The 23803-nt window shown below is 42.7% G+C and overlaps 1 long non-coding RNA gene across 1 annotated transcript; it reads left to right on the plus strand.

The window, feature by feature from the left end:
- Window positions 1–4330: 4330 nt before the first annotated feature.
- LOC147196396 (uncharacterized) lies at window positions 4331–23594 on the plus strand. The gene is made up of 3 exons (XR_015102618.1): window positions 4331–4841; window positions 15295–15339; window positions 23477–23594. It is a non-coding gene; the product is annotated as an uncharacterized LOC147196396 (long non-coding RNA).
- Window positions 23595–23803: the final 209 nt, after the last annotated feature.

The following is a 23803-nucleotide window of genomic DNA, read 5'->3' on the forward strand; positions in this document are numbered from 1 at the left end:
TGTATGTTGATAGCGGGCAAAACCCGTAGCTAAAATCCAGGCTTTTTTTTTTTTGGGCGCTTTTGGCAAGGTGGGGAAGTCACTCCACGGACAAAGACGATGATTTACTAGCACCAAAACGCGAGTCCAGACGCGATAAAGGCGAGTTGAGAAACAGTCCTTTCTTGTTTTACGTTAGCTATTGTGTAACCGCCCCCCCATCCGCAGAAGGGCGGCAACGAAAGAGGTTTTTAAAGTATCAAAGAGCTGGCCTCTGTTTTTTGGCACCCCCTGCTGTCTAATCCTTTAATCGATAGAACACTGAGTACTTTATTGTTTGAATGATGGAAGCAAATGCGTTCGTGATTAACACCAGACAGCCAACGTGAACTGATTGTGATTGTGGTTTCATTCACTGAGTTTGAGATGGCAAAAAGAGGAGTATGAGTGGCCCCCACCAGTCTGATGATGGACAGCTTAAACCAGGACCACTATGAGACTCTTTATTCTTTCCAATATCAGCTTTGTTTTAGTTTTGTTCAGGTGTGTTTACTTTTGCCCTCAAAACTCCAGTTTGTGTCTGTTTATTTTGATGCATCATTGAAAAGTTTGACTTTACTGAGTCAGGAGATTAATTCTGCCGAGCCCGAAATATCAAAGGGACAAATTCAAGTTCCAGCGTGTTGCAGAACACACCCATTACCACGCTCACCAGATTCTCTTACTGGAACACGAGAAGCTTTTTTCGGGGGAAGGAAAGTCTGAACATAATACTCCTCATGAGTACCACCACAGATGAACTCATCCATTCTATGAATTCTATCGGGTTGTATGATAATTACAGTTGCAATCGGATGGCTGTTTTAGTGCTATATAGGCACATCTGCCTCCACTTTTGAGGTCAGGGCTTCAAATCCACACACTACTGTGTGTAGTTTGCCTCTTCTTCCTTGCGTTTTCTCTGGGTACTACAACTTCCTTCCCCATTCCAAAAACATGTGTTAGGCCCGCAGCAGACCGTACGACACGACCAAAGGTTCCTCGTGTGGCCACAAAGTTGTAGCTGTCAAGGCCCATCAAAATGCAATGGAATATCACATGATATTATTGCAGCAAAAGTTACGTTTGAAAGAGAATGAATTGAGGATGATGATGGATAAAAGTGGCACTTGTGATTTGAAGATAATAGCAGTTGTTTGTTTATATTCAAAGCTGTGTGCAACCATCATGAGTGATGTTATGCACGCTGGATGACTGACGAGATGATGGTTGAACAAACTTTTTAGAAGGTGTTTGTCTGGTTTGCATCTGGTGTAAATTAAACACAGCATCTCAGATAAAAACATCATGCCAACAGTCCAACATGGTGGTGATAATATGATGGACGGGGGCTCGCTTGTTTCTTCGGGACCTGGACGACTTGCTGTGACTGAAAAAAACATGGCTTTCGTTCTTTGAAAAACATTTATTTCTGCTGCAACTATTGTGAAAGCAATTCATAAAGGAAATTCAGTTGATTCTGAAAAACTGTCAACCTGACTTTATTAATACAGGGATTTGTGGTTTTTATGGTATGTCACAATCATGTCTGAGATTCACTTAGCCAAAAGCTAAGGTAGGTCGTTTTAGTTTTATTGGTGCTCTGGTCCCCATGTATAGGCTCAGAATTTTCCCAAATGATACCATGTAATTAATTCAATTCACCAGTTTGAGGTCAACTGCTATAAAAGATCCATGGATTGCTCTTGGTCAAACTTAAGATTTGAAAAGCTCTTAGGTATTCCACAGTCATCGTAGATAATGATACATGCAGCCAGTCGCTTGTTCTCTTCTCTGTCTTTATTTGTCCAATCAATCGCAATTGTCCTCTGAGGCCGCACTCTCCTGCAGCCATTGCCATGACAAACGATAACACCACGACTGTTTGAAACACAATAACTCCGTTCAGCACGGGCACGGCGCACCGCCAGCATGACTTTTAATCATTGCAGTATCTTCTTCCCACTCAGCAGAGATTGGATAATTACCCCCCCCTCAACTTTGGAGCGACTAATTAATTAGCATCTCTGCTGCTGGATGGCACATACATAGCTTCATTGAGCTCAGCTGTATGTGGCATATACAGTACTGCCCATGATAAAGCATGAAAGTGCTCCATGTGAAATGTGACCCAAGCTTCAAATTGAATTTAACCATGTGATGTATCCCACTCGGGATGAAACGTCATATAGGAACATTGTGTACATGAGTTCCAGTGCCCTCTTGTTGACTATATGGTATTTTGTGTTTTGAAGATTGCTTTACTTTCAGGTCGTGTCAATTAATCCCATGAAACTGGCACCAATTACGATGTAATGATGCTTGGTTAATGGTTGCTAATGGTGGTTTATCTGCGATTCACAAAGAAATTTACAGTCTAATTTTGTTCCTTCATTTTGGTAACGGAATCGCAATCAAAATCCATCCATTTTCCACTCTGTTTATCCACACAAGGGTCGCAGGGGGTGCTGGAGCCGATCCTAGCTGTCTTCAGGCAGTAGGCGGGGGACACCCTGAACCGGTTGCCAGCCAATCGCTGGGCACACATTGATGAACAACCATCCGCGCCCACACTCACACCTCGGGACAATTTAGAGTGTTCAATCGGCCTGCCATGCATGTTTTTTGGAATGTGGGAGGAAACCGGAGTACCCGGAGAAAACCCACACAGGCCCGGGGAGAACATGCAAACTCCACACAGGGAGGACGGAGCTGGAATTGAACCCGCTACCTCTGCACTATGAGGTTGACGCGCTAACCACTGGACTACTGGGCCGCCCGTCACCTGAGAAAAGACATCCACAATTTATATTGCCAAGCAGCAATGTAAGCATTCCTTTTCTGACGTTCCTACGACATGCAGCGAAGTCTATTCAAGTCCCACTCTGTTGAGCGCTACACATGCAGGGATGAGTCACATCTCCCATGATGCTTCACTTCAGGATGACACTTAAGGGGGGTTATCCCTGGGGTTTCCTTCTGAGTCATCACTGTCAGATTTGATGTCACTAGAGCATCATGGAGGGTGTGTGTGTGTGTGTGTGTGTGTGTGTGTCACTTTGGGGGATTTAGGTTCATTTTGTTAGGTTCTTGAGTTCACCATTCACTTTGACTGCATGAGTACACTGGCCTCTGACTTGCATTTCCTTTGTAAAGTTTGCATATTCTCCTCCTGTGCTTGCATGTTTTTCTTCTGTGAGCTTTCTGCCATGTTCCAAAATCATGCATGTTAGGTTCATTGAAGGCTAAATTGTACATAGGTGTGACTGTGAGTGGGAATAGTCGTTTGTCCTCATGTGTACGATATTTGACTGTTGACCAGTAAAGGATGTACCGGTACTCTGCCTCAAGCCCAAAGTGAGCTGTCTCCAGCTCACTTGCAACTCTAATGAAGATAAGCGTTATAAAAATGCAAGGATGTGGCATTTCCAATATGTAACGACAGCTGTTGATGACAGTTCACATTGAAGTATACACAGCCTGCTTTTGCAAACATATCCACCCAAAAGACAAGACACCAAATTATCTGTTACGTCCTCTGCCCCACTTCAACTCTCTTTGCTCTACATGCCTCGCCTTCATCTTAATTTGAATCCCCCTCCCAAAAGAAAAAATATCAGATCCATCCACAGTTTGATGCTCTCCTGTTGCCAATAGTAACCGGTGCCGTCCGCGAGTGAAACACTCTCTGCTGTTGAATGGAGCGAGGAAGAAGTGTGTTATATCACAGAGGGCCCTCACTACAAGAGCTGCTGTGAATGGGAAGAACAAACAACACTGCATGGTCAAGACCAAAATTGGAGGTTTATGTAAGTTGGCAGGTGTGTTCAGACTCCTATTTTAACATGAATTTTGAATGTGATTGGTTAATTCTGAACACAGCCACATACCCAGTTGTAAGCGGGTGTGCACATTTATTCCAATTGTTTATTTGTACTTTTCTTCAAAAAGATTTGATTTATTTTTTCAAATGAGTTGTCGAGGCTACAGGTCACATTGATGCTGTAACATCATTAATAATTTTGAATAGAATAGATTTGACCTTATTTACTAAAAAATAATTTGAGGCAAGTTCCAATTTTCATATTTACATTTTTAATATTATATTTCATATTTCGGATTCACACGGCAGTTCCAGTATGATACTCTAGTACAGGTGTTTTTTATTTAATTTTTTTTGCATGACGTAGTTGCAGTTTACCTCTCCACCTGATGATGGAGACATCGGACCTGGGCGTTGGAGTTGCGAGGGTTAAAAAAAAAAGAAAGAAAAGGAGGGCAGGATGAATCTCGTCTTTGGGAGTGTGCCAATGACAATCTCAGCTCGGAGGCTGCGCGGAGCTTTTTACTACCAAGGCAAGACTGAGAAGAGGAAGTCCGGCGAGGACGACTCAAGCTTGGCTTCGACTGTGAAGCCAGTCCGGACTTGGTAGCATTCCTTCAGGATTGTTTTGGGGGGTTTTTTGTTTTTGTTTTGTTGGTGTGTTTTTACACACAGTTTTTTTTCTGCCTGTCAAAAACTGATAGCCCCGAGGCTGCTTCGTACTGCCTGGATTTATTATACTCTGCATTGGATTATCACTTTGGAGCGAACCGAATTAAATCAAAACGATTGCACCTGTTTGTTGAACCCCCACCCCACTCCCGGGTGGTGCACGAGGACTGTGTGTGGACAGCACCAAGTCACCGAACCGACACCGAGACCCAAAGCCGACCTGAGAAGTTCTGCATCTTCACGGGGGAAAAAAAAATCTGCCAACATGCCGCTCGCACAGATTGCCGAGCCTTGGCCCACAATGGAACTGGTCCAGCTGGAAACCGAGGTAACCACAAGTGCAATGTACAGCAGAATTCCAACGTTACATTCAAGTTACTATGCTTGACTTTTTGGGATTTTCAATCAAGTGCCTACATTGAGATAAAATGATTTGAAGAACCGGTAGTTTGCTTGTTTGATGTTGGTGGGAGAAAAATGTTCATAAATGTGTACATTACACATGCATGTTATACCCTTTCCCCTCCCCTTCTCCTACTTTGAAATACCATATCTAATCTGATAATGCAAAAAAAAAAACATCTACAACAAAAAAAAAAGTACACCCATTTTCTAACTAGCGTGCCTGAGGAAATGTATTTACTACAAATAAACTGTTTATATGTCTATGCTACCGACATATAGTGACAGGCAGAATTAGATCCTATTCCATTCCAAGTACTGTACAGTACATCTATCTAAGAGCATAAAATTGTTCAGCCTGTCATTAAACATAGCGGACTCGCTGGCATGAATAGATTAAGAAAGATCTATTGTTTGTTTGAAATCATTCTCAGACCAATTAAGTGAAATTGGATAATCTCTCAGTGGTTAACAATTGGAGCAAAAATAAATGGATACCCCATCATGATTTTTTTAAAGCCTGTGATTTAATCTTATCTAAAGGAGATGATTCATCACTTCACATCAGTTATTTCCAAATGTATCTTTATTTGGAAATGTTCCACTTTGTCACTTCAACTCAAGAGCATTTCCAAGCCCAGAGAAGTGCCTTTTAACAGGAGGTATGCTTTTCCACCATGTTACAGCGCCCCGTATTGAACTTCTCCAGGGAAACAAGCACTGCTGATGGATATCAGGTTTGAACAGTGTGTAAGAGAGAACTCTGTATGGAGACTATGCAGGGCACACACCATACGATAATTGGTTCATAATTTGAGAATTTTCCACCCCTTCCGATCAAAGTCGGCATAGGCCAGATTGTCAGGTGTCTCTAAAAGATGATTCTGACAAATTATACTTGGAAATTTTCTTCCCCAATCTCTTCGGGAAACAGCCAGGTCCACCAATCGTAAATGTTAAACCCGTTCCATATTTATGATGGTAGATTCTTATGCGTATAGTCAACACAGATTTGGCGTGAGCCACGGACTCCAATAGTGGGATTTGAAACAGAATGCAAGCCAATTAGGAAACTCACTGAAGCTTGGGACGTCGCTGGATGCAAATGGAGGAGTAACTGGTTGTTTTGAGGCGCCCGACTGGTTAGCACATCTGCCTCACAGTTCAGGGGTTGCGAGTTCGTTACAGCAAAGTAGTTAATGCAAATCATGCACATAAGACAAGATGAACTTTGAACTATGGAAGATATGGGGGGGATTTCCACTGACAAATGAACACAAATTTGATAAATTCAATCAATATAATCTAACTGATGGTTTGACACTCCATTAAAAAAATTACGTTGACTTAACGTGACGGCCAGTTTGTATCGCTTGTCTTCTCTTGACAAGCCCTCTTGATGAAGGTCCCTCTTCTACAGTGTGGCAAAGAAAAAGTCAAACATCCACAGTTGTGTTCCACATTCAGTCTTTTTGGAGGTTCAATCACAGTACAGTATGTGCAAGTCTGCCTCAACACCTGCACGGTGACAACCTGTAGAATGTCACTGACACCGTACGATTGAACAGCTGCAGGAATCTGCTACATCAGGCGCCGGGCAAAATGCAATATTCATGCCTTCTGTCTCTGATCTCCCCCCTTTTGTGTGACTCTGTGCACGGTAAGACACAATGTCCTCAGTCTGCTTTACGGTGAAGATTGATTTGTAGATAGAACATTTCAATAATAGGAGGGCAACATCCTGGTCCTGGAAATTGATATCTATCGTTTAGCGTCGATGGCCTTTCTGATAGCAGAGGTACATCCTGGTCTCAGAAGTTGATCTCCATCTTTTGGCCTATATCGCCTCTCTGATTAAAAGCGGACATGCTGCAATATATGACTAATTTCAACTAGTTGGCCACAATGAGTTTCATTCCAAGTTAGACATTTTGGTTCCTCCACAGAAAGTTATTGAAACAATTAATCACACAGTATATCACGAGAAAATGATACATAGCACAGAGGACATTAATTTACTACAATATGAATAAAAAAACTTGTCGAGAAGAGTGTGCACAAAATAAATGAAAGAAGCAAGGATTTATGAATTAATGTCAAACTATCTAAAAATATCTATGTATGTATAGCAGCAGTCAAGTGAACCGATTCCAATGAGAGCCGAAAACTGCATATGTAGAGACTGTATCTGCATACCTAAAGTGCATATGAACAGCAGGAACAAGATTAGTCAGCAGCATGGTTCAGTAGGCCTATGTAATTAAAAAAAAATCAAATGACACACATACATGCAAAATTAGTATATCTAACAAAAAAAAATGGATAGCAGTGTGACACCAATGATTCTTTGTATGAGTGTCTGGGTGTGAGCTGTGGCCAACAGCAGGTCCTGGACGAGTCTCCTCATTGTGTTGACTCAGTTTCAATAAACATTGTGTATGTTACTTTAGCTCTCCTTTCCCACATGTGAGGGAATTACACTGCACGATAAAAATCTGTTTAGCAAAAAATAGCAGGGGCGTGAACCATCAACTGCTGTCTAGCGGGGATCACTGTACAATATGTGACAACTGCCAACTACACGTGTATATAAACAGTGAGTTGAGTTAATGAGTTTTGACAAATGCACCCATATTTACATTGCCGCTGTCATCAAAACGAGTCACCCTCTCACATTGTTGTCATTGTATGTAGTAAGTAACAAATTCTTGCTTTTGTCCCATCCACTTGTCAGCAGCACCTCTGAACAGATGGTAGCGCTGACCCAGTGCTGAAACAGTGTCGACTATAATTGCCTGCCTATTGTATGATTGATGGGAGGGAAATGTGCGGTTTTATTTAAAACCAAAAAAAACAAACCCCGGTGATTTGTCTCTCATCGGACTCCACAATAGTTCTCCACTTTGCATTCATTATCACCTAAGCTGTGATAAATTTGATCACAGCAGTCACTGCCATTCAGAGTGGGAGGTCGGTGCCATTTCGGCCGGAGCGACCATGCCATTGCACACTTTGCTAGCGCCAGCGTCAGGGAGGCACCTTGGGCCCGTGAGCGATTGAGCAGAAAGAGCGAGCTAATGAGTCTATGCCAAGTGAGCATGTTGGACCACGAGACAGATGGGGTGGTCTTGTTGGCTGACTAGGAAACGAAAAGGCGGGCCAACCTGCTGTGCTGTGACATGATGGCTTCCATTGAGCGCGATGCTTTATGAGGTCTGGTCCAGGTCCATTTGGCTGTGGAGTTTATTTTTTATTTTTTAAACATTTTTTTATTCAAGATGGTTGAGCGCTTCACTCTAGGTCAATGGGACCTAGGGGACTACGTTTAGGTACATCTGCTTCATCAAAGTTTTTTTTTTTTTTTCCTCCCCTATTTGAGGGCGCTGTTTTTGGATGAATTTTTATCTGAGGTTTTAACTCATTCATTCCCAAAGACGTTTTTAAACGTCTTTTCAGACTCGGTCCAGAATTGGCTGGTACTGAATGAGTTTTAATGGACTGATGTCATTGTTGACTCCAGCCCTCCCTATTTTTCATGCGTTGGGTTGGCTTGGTTATCTCACGGCACATGGTATTCCCAGCTGGTCTCCTATTCAAGGGGCGTTTTGGCATTCGCAAATTCACCAGCGTCACATCACCGCAGAATTGACGTTGTTCCACTGTATTAACCAGGCCTGAACCCTGCTTGGTGGCTACCAGGATAAAATGAGATTGGGCGTTCTCAGAGTAGTATGGCTTTGCCGCGATAAAATTAAATCAGTAACTTATTATTTTTGAAGATCCACTTTGGAATCAGGGCTGTAAGAGCAAGTACCCAAGTTGCAAACGCGGCTACCCTCTTTCAAACTTTTCCAGCTAATTCCTCACTGTCAAAGCTGGAATCCCTCCTGGTCCGCCACGCTTGAAACAGCTACGTCAAGGATCAAAACGTAATTTACGATTAAACCTGATGGCACAGGTTGGAGAGGGAGTCATAAAACCGTTTGATTGATGATGTGCTTTTATGTCTGTGGGCCGATGACGTCTGATCCAGAGTGAATCAGCACTGATAAAGAGGGACCAATCATCCCCACTGCTGTGCCTCCACCAATGACTCAGTGCCACCTTCAATGACTTCTGGCATTTGTCACGATCCTGCCAATGAGCCCACGCATCTGTCCGCAGGTCCCGGTTGCCACTAGATCTTGACCACGTGAACACAGAAACTTTCACTTCGACTTGAGAACTTGCAGCCACTGTACTTCTGCGATTTGTATTAAAGAGTGAAAAAGTGTTCATATTTACGTAGAGCTGGCCAGAGAATGAGGGGGAACCGACTGAAACTATTTTGGATTAGTTTGCACATGATATCTCGGGTCTCATCAAGGAGAAAGTTGGGTCGATGGCTCAAGAGTGTGCCATGTTTGCTGTCACCGTCGACCCAAGCAGTCGTGTGTGTGTGTGCAAATTCATGCCTTTATCTCTTGCGCAGGATTAAGTGCAGCTAATCTGGGTGTGACCTGCGGAACACCTGAGCAAGACTGTAGGAGTGAAGGGAGGGCATGCGATATCTCAAAGGTTTTGCGGGGCTTCTTGTTTGTTTAGCCGTTTAGGTAAACCATATGGGTGTGGAACCTACCTAGACCTTGAGAGCTTTGAGCCGGTTCGTCACACAGTTCTTGAAACAAGATCATCAAACCAGATCATATTTTGCAGCCGTTGTTCAATTGAGAGGAAACAAGAAGGGCCTTCTTGAAAGTTCACCACCAGATGCCTTCCAAGATGTAGAAGATTTTCGAGCCGTGTTTTCTATCTAAAGAATGTGTGATATTACTCGCAGCTTGAGAATGCTCATACTGAACATCAGACGGTTTCACACAATACTGAAGTTCGGTGTAGTGTTGACTGTTATACTGAGAAAGCGGAATCTCTTCAATCGCCTCTGCAGAATGCCACATCCACGGACTTATCAAAAGTGTCGAGTATGTTTTTGTTGGCGTGACTGAAGGTACAAAGGTGGAAGACCTCGGAGAGAATGGCTTTGTAACATCAAAGACTGGTGCGAGAATCGTGTGTGGCAACCAGGTGGCTTGGATAAAAACGTTGCGATGAAAAATATCCACCAATAAGATCATATGAGCCGTTTTTTTCTGATGGGTTCTTCAAATTTCATGGGACAAAATTACCACGATGTTTCAAACGCGTCACTTGCACTAAAAACTCAGAAGTTGCGCAAATGAACCGTCAAGAAAAGCAGTGTGGGCAGGAGGCAAAAAAACAAAACAAAACAAAACAAAATAAAAAACTGTGATTATAGTGGAGATTTTGGTGAAAGACATGTAGATACATTCCACACAAAAAAAATCTAGCTGGGGATAACTTTCTCTAATTTCTTAGGCCGTTGCATCACAGTTTCTTAATGCAATACGTTCATCCGTTGTGCTAAAAGCTAATGCTAAATGTTTCAGGTATAATTTTCTACTTCTTCTGCTTGCTAGTATAAATCAGAAACCTCAGCCAAAAAGGGGCAAATAAATGTAGACAATTCCCATTTAGTGGCATCAGAGGACACCAGCAAAGTGGTCTTCTATCAATATTCGCCGAGATACCGAGAAATTTAGTCGGCTAGGATTACAAAAAAACCCAGCTAAAAGGCGCTTATTGTATTTCTTGTCTCCTGGATACACTGTCATGTTGGGAAAATGCATTTCTCTAACCAACTCAAACAGCGCTGGTACCCTGAGCTTGTTGAATTTTTATTTACTTTTTTATGACCAGACAGTCGTACTGCAAGGAATTAAAAGTTCCGCCTTCTCGCCTGTTAAGTCCTCCTGCCGGACAAATGTTTGCACAAGTACAATTCCCACACGTTTAATCGCAAGGCCTTCTCGCTTATTAACATGTTGAGCCTTGTTTATGTGTGTGTCTGTGCGTGCGCATGCCTGCGCTCTCATTGAGGAAGCCCAGGGGAGCGCCGTCGCGATTAACTGGGCCACTTGGATCGGCCATGCGCGGCTAATGAGATTGAACGTGTCAAAGGAACGAGTGTCGGAAGGACTGCTGACCACATGCTCGACATGCACACGCAGACCCTTGCCATGGCAGATTTAAATAAAAACGACCACGCCGTGCATGTGGAAATGGGACTTAGACATAACAGCTTCAAAGCCCTGTTGATTGCACGCTGGCTTTTATTCAGGAAAGTGGCATCTCTAATGTTGCCATGGAGACCTCAGATCATCTGTTTTTGAGGGCTTTATGACTGCTGGTGTAAGAAGGACACATCTTGTGTTCGGGCTTGTAAATATTCTTTCTGTCTTTGTCTTAGGGATGGGCAAAGTGATTGAGTCATTGATGAGTTGATCGTTAAGAAATAGGTTGATTGCATGAATTTGATTGTCGATTCGTCATAACTTGAAGCGACTGAGGAAAAACAGAGTGCCCTGAACTGGTTTGCGTCTATAGAAAGAGATGATGCTGCTTCTTCGATCTGCAGTTATTTAACTCATTCAATCCCAGCCATTTTCTCTGGAGCAACCCCCTCAATCCCAGCGTATTGACTGATCTTGCAAGGCCCACAGAATATTTGGTTCTATACAAACATGGAGCCTACCAAAATAAAGTTTGGACTCTCTTCGTTCAGCAGAAAAAAAATTGTTTCTATCTTTTTCCATTCTTCAGCAATTGGCATTACAAAATGACTAAGTTTCATGAAAATGGCGATTCCTGGGCAAAAAAACAGAGAAAAAGAGCTTTTTGTAAAAGCATGCATTTCAAGCACGTGAGGCACCACTGCCACCTACTGGTCACTTTTTTTAAAATGATTTACAATGCAAACGGCTTATTCTCATTCACAGATTGCATCAGACCCTCCTCCTCTCTATGACGCAAAAAAAAGACTTAGACGTACAAGTACGTCCTTGGTAGGCGGGGCCTAATTTGAAAAAGACGTACAAGTACGTCTTGTGGAATGAAAGAGTTAATTGAGAAAACTGCGCTGTTCTTGGTTGTTGAAGCGCCTTTAACCCTAATTGTTCCTTTCGTTCCATTTCGATTATGGACGAGGACAGTCCAGTCCTCTCAATTTCATCTTTTGCAGGTTACAATGACCTTGGGTGGCTGAGACTCTTAAAAAGTGTTGTACGGTACGATTTTGCTTCTTTGCCTTGCCTTCTTTTTGGGGCATCACAAACACTGCTGTAAAATCCCTGACGTCGTTCATTCCTGACTTTCCGACGGTTTCTTTAAAGTACCCTGAAATGTAATTTGGTCTGTACTTTGCTGCTTAATCACCACCGTCGCTCCATGCGGCCTCACTTTATGGCTCTCGGCGCTTATATGGCTGCATTGACTCGCCTCGGTCGAAGTCCAATGAGCAGGTCCGCAAAAAAAAAAGGCACCATTTTTGGACCCCATACCTCCAAATAAGCACTTTCCAAATGGATTGCATTGCAGAAAACGAATCGCGTGGCACACTCGCGTTGAGCTTTTGGTTGTCACGGCCGCTGCTCGTCATTGTGTTGACTGCCTGCCGTACTGTGCACAGTCACAGTCTACAGGAAGCATGAGAAGGAAGAGGGCACAGAGGATGTGAAAGAGTTCATGTTCGCCCCTTTTGTGAGTTCAAATCAGCCATCATAAAGAAGGGGGTGGGGGGAATGCACTTTTTATGAAGAATCTTGCCACATGCAAGAATTTTTGCCAAATTGACTGTGTGGTGTTTATTTCTCCCCCAAAAAGTTTCTCTTTTTAGCATCGGCGTTACAACGTTGTACATCATGAAAGGACCACAGCGCTCATTTGAACGTCTTGAATGGATTTACAGGTTAAGGGCTTGAGTGAATGATGTCTATAATGAAGTCTCAGCTCAGGGTTGGAATGATTTCCGTTTTTCTTATCCAGAAAGCTTGCAGTAAAAGTGGAATTTGTGGAATTCATCAGGAAGGGAGGCGTTCTTGGCGCAAAACGGGAGCAGAATTCCAGGAGATGTTAGTTACTCTTTGTGCTTCTTATATAAGAAAGCAATTTTACATGTTTTAAATCACATTTCAGGGTGAAAAGTATCAAAGATGCAATTCATCTTTAAGGGTGGGGCATTTTTTCGACTGCTAATGGACCACATTTCTCACCCCTCCACGACAAAACTAATGCAGTCCAGCTTTCATTATCATGACAAAAGGGGGCGGAGCTAGGAGGTTGCAATGAGGCTAACTGCCACTATCAGCCCCAACATGTGAAGAAAAACGCAAGCACCCATGAAACCGTTGATTGAACCTTTGACTGCATTTTCGTTTGTTGGGGCAGCACAGCATTCAGCCACCAAACTACATTTGTTACTTTGTGTAGTGAACTGTGCATGCGATGCATGCAGTGGGCACGTCGGCAAAGACAATTAGCATGGCTTACCACCCTAAATGTGTATGTTCGGAATGTAATCAATTAAGTCAAATTGATTGTTGATTAATTGTCGTGAAGCAGCTGTGCCAAAATGGTACCTCACGGCTTGGTTGCAGACAGCAGATGCGCTGTTTATTCAGTTTGCCGTCTAAAGAAGTACAGTGCCACATCACTTAATTTGCAAAATATCCCTCGTACAAGTGGGACCGATGCAGTAAACTGCAGTAATCCTGAATATTCATGACCAGAGTGACTTTCTTATGTATCGTTGGACATGTAGCAGCGCATGAGTCACCCTCTCAAGATGAGCCCCGCAAAGAGTAAACAACTCCGCTGTTGTCCCAAATGTGAAGAGGCAGCAAAGCGGCAAAGTCGCCGCTAAAATGTCGTGAGTCAGCAGTCTGCGACGTACCGTTGTGTCTCTCTCGCGGTGGCTGCAGCATGACGAATTTCAGCTGATCTAAATGTGACCGGACAACTCATCTTTGGTGTCTCCCCAATGTATTATTATTATTATTATTATTTTAATTTATTAATTTTTTTAACATTCAAAAAATCGTCATGTGACTGTCACAATGAAAACGTTTAGCAATTTATCAACACTTTTTCAGGGATTGAAGGATGTGAAATTTTTCTGACACACCTTGTATATTCTTATGAGTTGTTACTATAAAACAAGAAATCTGTATGGTCTTGATTGGCCCAATATTAGGTACAGCAGCTCAAAAGACATGCAATACAAAAGCGTCTTCAAAAATTCAGCTTTTATCGACATTAACACTCAATTTTGACTGACGGGGCGAACAGTTCAAGAAAACTCTTCGTAGGACGCGATGCAGTTCTGCGTCATTGCCAAACTAACCACAGTAATTAAAAAAAGTCACTCCGTGCTCCTTTCTGTTAAGGTTGCACCATCAGATAGGAATTAAATTCAAGAAAAGAGCCAAAGCACCGTCCAAAAATGTGACTCATGGCAAGCCAACGGGAACGGGAATAAGCCAGGAAGTACGAGAAACCTACCCAAATCAAAGCAGTAAACACCTCTTCTGCTCAGTAATCCACATGACCCCTGGCGATCTTCTGGCACTATTAGGGCAATGAATTGCAGCTTAATGCTGGACAAAAGCAGTTCGGACACCCCCGGAGTGTTTCAGCTTTGTCCGTTTTATTTTATATTCTCCTACTTTGCTTCTCACTGTGTGTGTCGCTAAAAGTCACAAAAGTCAAAACGGTAACATAGCCTGCTCTGCATTAAAACAATGCGAAGAAAGGAGGAGTGGGTGGTGGGGCAGTAAAACAGGCCTACGAGGGGTTTAACTTAATGCAAGAGTATAAAAATAAGTCTTAAGTCGGGATTTAAACATTTCGACTGAGGTTACAGCTCTATTCATGTTTTTGTAGACTTTCTGAAATGCCACAAGATGGGCCTGAGCCTTGGGTAGTAGGAAAGTAGTAATTGGTGTCAAGGATGCATCTCAACTGAGAGACAAGTTTTGTATGTCGGCTAGGACAGAAGTTTAGCCTGGGTCGTTAGTGGAAGTAAATTTTAAAGTAATGTGTATAATGACTTAGAGGTGATGTCAGTTTTAGCTCAAACTCTAAACTTAATGAGCTTCAAGATGAAATTGGATAACGGTTCTGCTTATCTATGTTCAAGGTTTGCCACCTCTGCGAACATATTAACATCACCTGCTGTTTTTTTTTTCCTCTCTCTGTGCATAACAGCACATTGATTACGCATTGTACCGCAGATCACTTGCAAGACAGGACACGAAGGACGCACATTTGTGTCGGTTGTAGATTAGTAGCGGCGGCGTTAGCGGAGGAGCAAAGTGTCACGGCGGACTCGTGCCGCCCACGTCGTCTTGCAAATGTTCTCCCTCTCGTGTTCTTTCTTTTGTCTGCTGCCTTTATATATGCATGTGCACGCTCTGTGCACTATCAACACCGCGCAATTGTCAGCGCGCGCGCTGACAATTTTCTTCACTCTGCTCTTTTGACAGAATGGCCAGAGCACTGCTGAGGATGGAGTAGCACCTGCTGTCAAGGTAAGAACATGCCCACACACGCTGCACTAATTAAATGTGTATGTCAACACCCACCTAATTAGACATTTGGACTGCTGCATTTAATTCTTACTTGGGCAGCTAGTACTTTTTTTTTTAAACCTTGTGTTTATATCTATACAGTAATCCCTCGCAACTATTATGAAGTCAATGGTTGTATTGGGTGTTTCATTCAACATATTAACAAGGACAAAGAGAAGTCGTTCGTTGTGGGGTCTATTCATGTTTTTGTCAACTTTTTTTCCCCATTTTGGGGTCACTCATAAAAATGTGTATGTGTGTGCTTGAGGTTTTATTCTTACCTTCCTCAAATTGATTATTTGCACACCTGCGTACGCTATCCCCCCCTGTTGGCTCATAAAAACTATTTTTCGTTCCTTCTCATTTCTTTGTCTTTTATTGTCATTGCACTGAAATAAAAACTACAAATACAGTGGTGTCTTGAGATATAAGTGATACGACGTGAATTTTTGGAGATACAAAGGGAGGTTCTGAGACTCTCGATGTACAGTATGTCCGTAGGTCTGTTATGCTGCCCCCAGGTGGGCAAGGTATGCACACCAGAAGGAGCAGCACAACGTTATTTGAATCGAAGCAAAGAAATTGTTTCACTACAATTAATTTGTCATGACTGTATGTTTTTCTATGAAGTACAATATTATAGAGTGCTGTTTGTCTTGTAAACACACAGAACAAGACGCTGGAATGGAATATGCCAGTGCCATTCATTTCAGTGGAGAAAGTTAGTTTGAGATATGATTGGTTTCGAGTGTGGTCACGGTAAGAATTAAACTCATATCTCAAGGCCCCACTCTACATGAACTCTGTAACAAAAATACTTGCGTGCACAATCAAGCAGCAATGTGAATCAACTTTAACTTGGCTAAATGTGTCCATTAAATGTTAGTTGAATATTTGACATAGCCCGAAATTAGGCAGAGATGGCTGTGTCCAAATTTGCAATGCAAGAAAACCCCTGATGGGGTTAATTTCTACGAAAGGCTCATTCGTGTTGCAAGTGTTACATCAGAGTCACTGCAGTGAAGTTGTAGCTCCTGCTTTGTGTCCTCAGCTGTCCTGTTAGCGTACGATCACATCACAAACGTGCACAAGCTTGCACAGTGCTTGTCAAGAATGGATGAGTCAGCCCTTTTTTTTTTCCCCTTCCCTCCTCCCCGGCCTCCATTATTGTCTGGCCCTTTGGAACAAGATCCTATTTCCTCCTGTGTTATTCTGCAGGGGCACCATGTTCATATTCGCTTTTGTGTCCAGTCCTTGTGAACTGAATGGAGTTTGGAAGGGTGTGTGAAGCTCGTTGAGCATCCTTTCACTTTGTACTGACATGCAGAGTTGGGCTCAGCACACGGCGAAATGCGTTCTAATTATTATGCGGCACACACACGTTGATCATATCTGATGCCTTACTTCCAATATGCTCTCCTGGAGAGCAACACCCCATCCACAGTATTAAATTACCGTCAGGTACTGCTGGAATCATGCCTTACATGTGCTAATTGATTGGACAACACTTGGACCTGCTATTTGTTCTGCTTTAGTTTATCAGAATCTTGCATTTGATACTACTAGAAGGAGATTGACATTCGACAATGTAATGAGATTGTTTCTCAGCCATGCCATTGACGCAGCCTTTGAAAGGATTAATTAGCAGAACTGGACCATGGAATTGGTTTCTATACGGGCTGATTGGCAAGCTAACACGATGTAGTAAATGAATCTGATCGGCTTGTAAGAGTTGTGACATGTACAGTGGTGGGAAAAGAACACGCTTGTCGAAGCACGTAAAATGTTTGTATGAAATTGAAGAATGGTAAAAAACATCTCCGCGTACAAAAGGTTAAGACGTATTCTTTAGGTTTGAATAAATTCAGCGTTTGTCTAACTAATATGGGACCAAAATCTGAGAAAAAAAAAATTACAACCTTTATTGGGAAAGAAAATCCCAAATTAAGAAATAATTCTTTACATCAAACTTTGTGATTAGATTTATTTTTAAAAAAGTTTGTTTTTTTTAATGATGGCACAGGACAACACATTCGCCCTCCTTTTTTTGCCCCCCTTTCGGAGCCAAGTGGACAAAATGTCTCAACCTTAGTCAAAGTTTACTCATTGGTGTTTTTTTTTTTGTTTTTTTTTTGATGGTGATAAATGTTTAAACCTTTTGTGAAGCTCTTGTAAGTGTTGGTGAAACAACCTTGACATTATCACAACGGAGTGGAAGTAGGTTTCCCGCCACTGCCTTAAACAGTGCCAGTGAATGGATGCGACCAATAGACCACAAGCACAATTTGGCCTACGCTTAATTTTCGGTTTTAATGCAAGCCTGCTCCATTACGTCGTCCCTGTTACATAATTCTCGCCCCACTGCGGCATGAGCTCCTACCTTACGAGCCGGAGGGCAGAAATTAGAACGAGGTAATGCACCAGAGATGGCTAATGGCTTCTTCTTTTTCCACTGCAGTTAGTCGCTGAGCGAATGGAATCAGCTGAACGGCGCAATAAAAAAAAAAGGCATAATTCAGTGCTGCTAAAGGCCATAAGTGAAGATAAGGTGTTGAAAAAGGCAATGTAATTTGAAAGGGAAACGGTACGCATCTACGCAAACTTTACATTTTTTGGGCCGCATGGGAGTAATGCGAGTCAAGTGAATAGAAACATGAGCCTCTTTCACCCAGAGACCCTGCAAAATTGCCTCACTAGAGCGGTAACGGAAGAAATGGCATTCGTCCACGTTTCATTATTAAACCAACCAAAGTAAATTATAGACAGAAGCAAACAGAAGGCTTTGCAGTATGCCTTTTGAAGGTTGCATCCATGGTGTCAAAGTCACCGGAAAATTATGCAAAACAAATAGAAGATGGAAACTAACGCATGTAGCTCGGCAAGCATACAGTGCTGTGAAATAGTATCCGCCCACCTTCCTGATTTCTGTGTTCTTTGCATATTCATCACATTCAAATTACAGTTCATCAAACCCATTTTAATACCACACAGACTACCCAGTTTCTAAATGCCAATTTAATTTATTAAGGCACAAAAAAAAAAAAAATCCAAAGCTACCTGTCCAGGTGTGAAAAAGTAAAAGTAGCTTCCTATAAATCATCACTTTTTAAACATTCTGATGAGGTCACAGTGCTCCATCACTGGTGTGCAATCTTCAGAACAGGCCCGGGGGCTGCTAATGTGGTCCTTGAGGACTACTCACGGGCACCATGTTGGTGACCCCTGTTCTATACAATGCATTCACCTGCGTGGTCAGGTTGAGCGGAGGGCTCGGAGCAGCCTCTGTGTCGAGTGTTTCTCGACCTGATTAAATATTGAACAATGAGAGAGAGAGAGTGTGTACGCGCCGTACTTGACGATTGGTCAGAGCCCAGGGCAAACGCCGAGCCAGGAAAAGGCAACGTCAAGGCTGCGCATTTCCTCCGGTAGCCATGAGAGTGCAAAGCATGTAGTCACGCATGCGGTCGTCGTGGAAACGGCCCTCCGTGTCTCCAACAAAAGTGACCTCTCTATTGCCTAAGAGGTAGGACTTGCACTGAAGGTCTCAAGTGGTCGTTACGTTGTCATTTTAATCTTGGAGAATGAGATTACATGACGGAGCTTTAGTTGTAACTTTATGTACATCGTGTTTTTGATGCGTTGCACAGCAACGTAGTCGCAACTGGAGCAAGGGATGGAATGCACAAAAGCAGTCTTAATCAGAATGCCATGTTTACACTAGTGGGGGCATATAGAACATAAAAAATCTTTATTCTAAAGATTTTTTTTTTTACTTGACTTCCCCTTCAAATACTCAAGAACCATTTCAATCATCCACCACAGAAAATAAATAAAACCGGGAGCCACAAAACCCTTTTGACTTCCAAAGTGAAGATCGCACTTGAACCGCTTCAGAGAACATGAAATTTTATTTCTGCATCGAGCAAAAATAATTAATTTGACCTCCGGAAAAAGACATTTCCGACTTACTTTCAAATTAAATAATCAACGTCTATTTGAGTCCTCCACATATTCATACATTTATTAAATTAAAGCCAAACTTGAATTATCCACCAGCAGCAAGCTAAAAATGCTTTCTGCTTCTGTGTTCCGGCATCTTTTTTTTTTTTTTCGTATGTGGGACATCAACTTGAATTAAAAAGGATTATTTAATTTAACAGTGTGAAGTACAAAATTGCTAAATATTTTACCTGGTTAGTGTGATTTTCCCCCCTCCCCTCATCATACAGCGTTGGCACGTCTAGGCATTAGATCTCCATTTCATTTTGGCACCCGATTATAAACTGACATCTGTGAGGCGTGAGCACTGTTTAGTCTAGTTCATGTAGCATGAACATTTTTATTTTTTTTTCCCTTCAGAAACTCCTCTTGCAGTCACCGAACTACTGGGGTTTGGTCGAACCCATCTCAAGAACCGCAGTTTTAGACATTAAACTTATTAAAAGACGCTTTTAACACATATTGGCAATGAATGACGCCTGCATCCCCCCCCCGCCCCCCCCCCCCCCCAAAAAAGCAGTCTGATTGGGCAGGCAGCAGGTATGTTGCTACTGTAAACCACAATAGTTGAACGTTATATTTTATGATCCAGCTATTCAATTTTGCAATTGTACTGTACATAATGTTTTGGCTGGCACCATTTTTTTTCTCCTTGTCGTCAAAACCACTGTGGTTTCTGACCGTTTCTGCAAGAATCCAGGAATTTTCTGCGGTGCTTCCTCAGTTTTGAAGAGGTTAAATAAATTCCACAGCACTTCCTGGAAAGCATGACCAGATGGTGGTCATCTCGAGCCGCGGTTTCCAGCTTAAGTTTCCCCGCCGCGCTGGCCACGGGGAAAACTGTCGTGAAGAACCTGCGGAGAGATGATCGCGAGTGTGTGTTGAGTTCAAACATTCCCAGCGAGCGGGGAGAGAGGCGTGTTCTGACAAAGCGTGGACACTCCTCGGAGACTCGCAGAACCAAACACTTCACATTCCACAGGAAGGTCAGGACGAGCGCAAGAGCGGGGGTATTCATTGACTCATGGCGTCATTTTGACCTTTACGATGCAACGTAACTTGTATTTAATGCTTCTCTTGTCATTAAATGGTTAAATCCCATCATGATCATGTTGATGTCAGCACTTGACCTCAATATGTCTACAAAGAACTGAAATCACCACACTCTCCATCTGCTGCGGCACGCCCCTTTCTTTCCTTCCCCTGCCGCCCCTCCGTCCTTCCGCCCGCCGAATGTCGTCACGAGCGCTGCAGTGACGAGCACTCGAACAGACCACCACCGAATACCGCTTTTAATTTCATCTTGCATGATAAGTATCGCGGGTGGTTGGCCGTTGCGGGTGGAAAAAAAAGCCTCTGGGTACAACCACAGCGCAGTGAGACAGTGGTTGGACTCCAGCGACAAAAAGGAGGGTACACCGGTGACACCCACACGCACGCATGCCCGCATGCACATATGCAAAAAGGGACAAAGAGTATCATCACATTTCCATCCATTTTCTGCAACAGCATAGGGCAGGCATATAGATGTACTTTACTATCCTTTCAGTCCCTCTCTCGGGGTCTCGGTGCCGCAGTACTATCAGTCGGTTTAAGTGTATACAGTATGCCTGTAAGTATAATTGTCTGTCTAGATGTGTTGCTGCATCGTTTGTGTTCAGATATCCATGTTTAAAGCTGTGGTCCCCTATATACGTGTGTGTGTGTATGTGTGTGTGTGTGTGTGTGTGTGTGTGTGTGTGTGTGTGTATATATATATATATATATACAATCTGCTAAATGTTTTTGCACACTTGGCAATCAGGACAAATAATTCCATATCAGGGCATGTGCATATGTGTGCTTTACATAAATGTAGATTTTCAATGTAAAGCTGATGTGACCTGCCTCTTTAACTCTGAGATCCTGTTTAAAAAAAAAACAAAACAAAAAAAAAACCACGTAGAAGCATAATAGCCATAAAAGAGCATTGAACTTGTTCCCTTTACACAGAATTCAGGCAAGGCGGGATATTGCAAAAAAAGACAGGGCCTGTTGTGTTGATAACTGCTTTCAACACAATAAGGCAGAAGTGTGTGTCGTGTTAAACTTCACACTCCTGCGCCCACTGTTACCGTATTAACTTGCACACGAGGGGCCTTCTGCTTCTTATCATTTCTCTTATACTACCTCAGAAAGTCGAATGTTTTCCCCATTCGCTAGATTTTGATGAAAACCTTTCTTGTCTCAATGTTATGCAAGGCCACTCAACGTGAAGGAGGTTAAATTGTATAGGCTCATTTAAAATCTTGCTGCTTTTTTTTTTTTTGACCATTCATGGTGACCTCGACACGTGCTCTAGTGTTTGCCTTCTCCCGACAATCCATGCAATTGCTCTCAGAACAAGACGGAAAAATTATCATGGCGTGAGGTCAACAGACTTTGCTCCAACACACATAATGTTTAACAAGGCTCGTCCACACACACACACACGCACACTCGTTCACACCTTACGTGTTATATTTGTAAGGCAAGTTAATTGAGTTTTATGATGAGTACAAATGAAAACGGTTTCTTATTATTGGCAAACTTGTTTTCGATTGCCTATGCAGCCTTTAGAGATTGTTGCGTGTGTGCATGTACACATTGATTGTTTCCGTACTGTGTGTTTGGTTGGACGAGCATAATTCTGTTTGTGCGTGCGTGTATTCGACTGAAGCGGACGACCTCTTGTGTGCGTTTATCATCGACAGAATCTGCTGTTAATGGTAGAAGGTGGCTCTGCAGAGACACTGGCCAAACACACGCACCTACACACACATGCGCAGACGGAGCAATGGTTTATAACCCAATTACCCAGCATGCCCCTCTGCTTGCAGGAGGCTCTAAATCGCGCGCAAAACACTGATCGCTCTCGTCGGCTCACCTCAGGGCACCCTTTAAAATGTTTAATCGTACATCATTATTTGGAAAAAAATTAATTTAAAAATGTGCAAAGATTTACTCCAACTCTTGTTGAGCTTTTTTTTTTAAATTCCTCAAAACTATCACAAGCATGTTACTGTGAATACCAACAAGTCAAAAGCGCTGAGGGGCAATTTAGCCTTTGATATTCTTAAAGCCAAAATAATCTCATATTCCGAGATTGGTTTCTTTTTTTTTTTTTTGGTGATGCTCCACCACTCTTGAACGAGTTTCTAAACGGTAAAAATGCCCAAGTCAAGTGTCTGTGTGTTTTTATGGGACCATTCCCTGGGACTCTCTGTGTAATAAGTATATTTGTTTTAATTTGTCTGCGAAGGAATTTCACTTGAAATGTCCATCTTCTCGGTTTTTCTGCGATGTTGCATCACATGAATGCGAGTCCTTGACTCTCGAAGCATGTTTTTCTTTCCTTGTCTGTCTGCATGTACTGTAACAATTAAAGATGGTTTCTCAGCGTGCCTGAGCAGACTAAAAGCTCCAATCATTCAAACAAACCATTAATCCCTTCCCTTCAGTAGCCCCTCCTCCTTCCATCCTTGGCTGCCACGAGCCATTGTTGTCATGGTTACCGTGTCCTTGGCGTCGCCTAGCCCTGCAGTAGTAGAGATTTAATTTTTTTTATTTATATTTTTTATCTCACACGTAATCTCGGTTGTCATAAACCCTCTTGCTCATCGAGAGTTTCATTCATAACTCTTTTTGTTTTTACGTTGGCCTCATTCAACACATCTGACAGACTGGGAGGGGGGGTCGGTGATTATTCACAAGCTCTAGAGCCCAAAACCTTGAAAGGCCACGGTGGTATTTGACTGGGGAGTGATGTCCACGTTGGTGCCGGAAAACGGCACTGGTGCGCATGCAAGCTGCTGAACGTGACGGCCGTTTCCTGCACAAACACGGTCCCGCCATCCTCACAGCCTCTCTTCACAAAGATGAGGAACACGGTTGCCATAGTTTCACACTTCTCCCTCTCAGGGTCGACCGAGGAGAACGTGGCGACCGGTTGCTCTTGTCGTTTTGTTGTTGTGGTTTTTTTTTGCTTACCGTGAATATGGACCCTTATGTGGCTAATTACCGCCTGGCTTTGTTTCACAAAACCACCCAAAAATTTGTTTTTTGTCTATTTCCATTCCAGTCAATGAATTCACTCCCCCACTGCTTGATACCAACCGAACATCTCATCTCTTTCTTCAATGCTGAACCCGGGAGAAAAATAACCGGTTGACACCAGTTACCGTGGCGACACCAGTAAAGCATGTATACACGAAAGCTTGAATGTTCGGTAGTTATTATGCAAAGGGTCTTAGATGTTCAGCCCTCTTAATATCCACATTGCAGTCTGGTTCACTCTGTTTTGGGGGGCGGGTCTGCCTCACGCTAATGCCAAGCAAAGCTATCATTACTATGACGACCCATGGCGGAGTTAGGTTTCCATATTCCCCTAAAAGTGTTTGTTTTTTTG

The sequence above is a fragment of the Hippocampus guttulatus genome, chromosome 13 (genome assembly GCF_054856545.1).
Source record: "Hippocampus guttulatus isolate MCC_2025c chromosome 13, RoL_Hgut_1.0, whole genome shotgun sequence".
NCBI lineage: Eukaryota > Metazoa > Chordata > Actinopteri > Syngnathiformes > Syngnathidae > Hippocampus > Hippocampus guttulatus.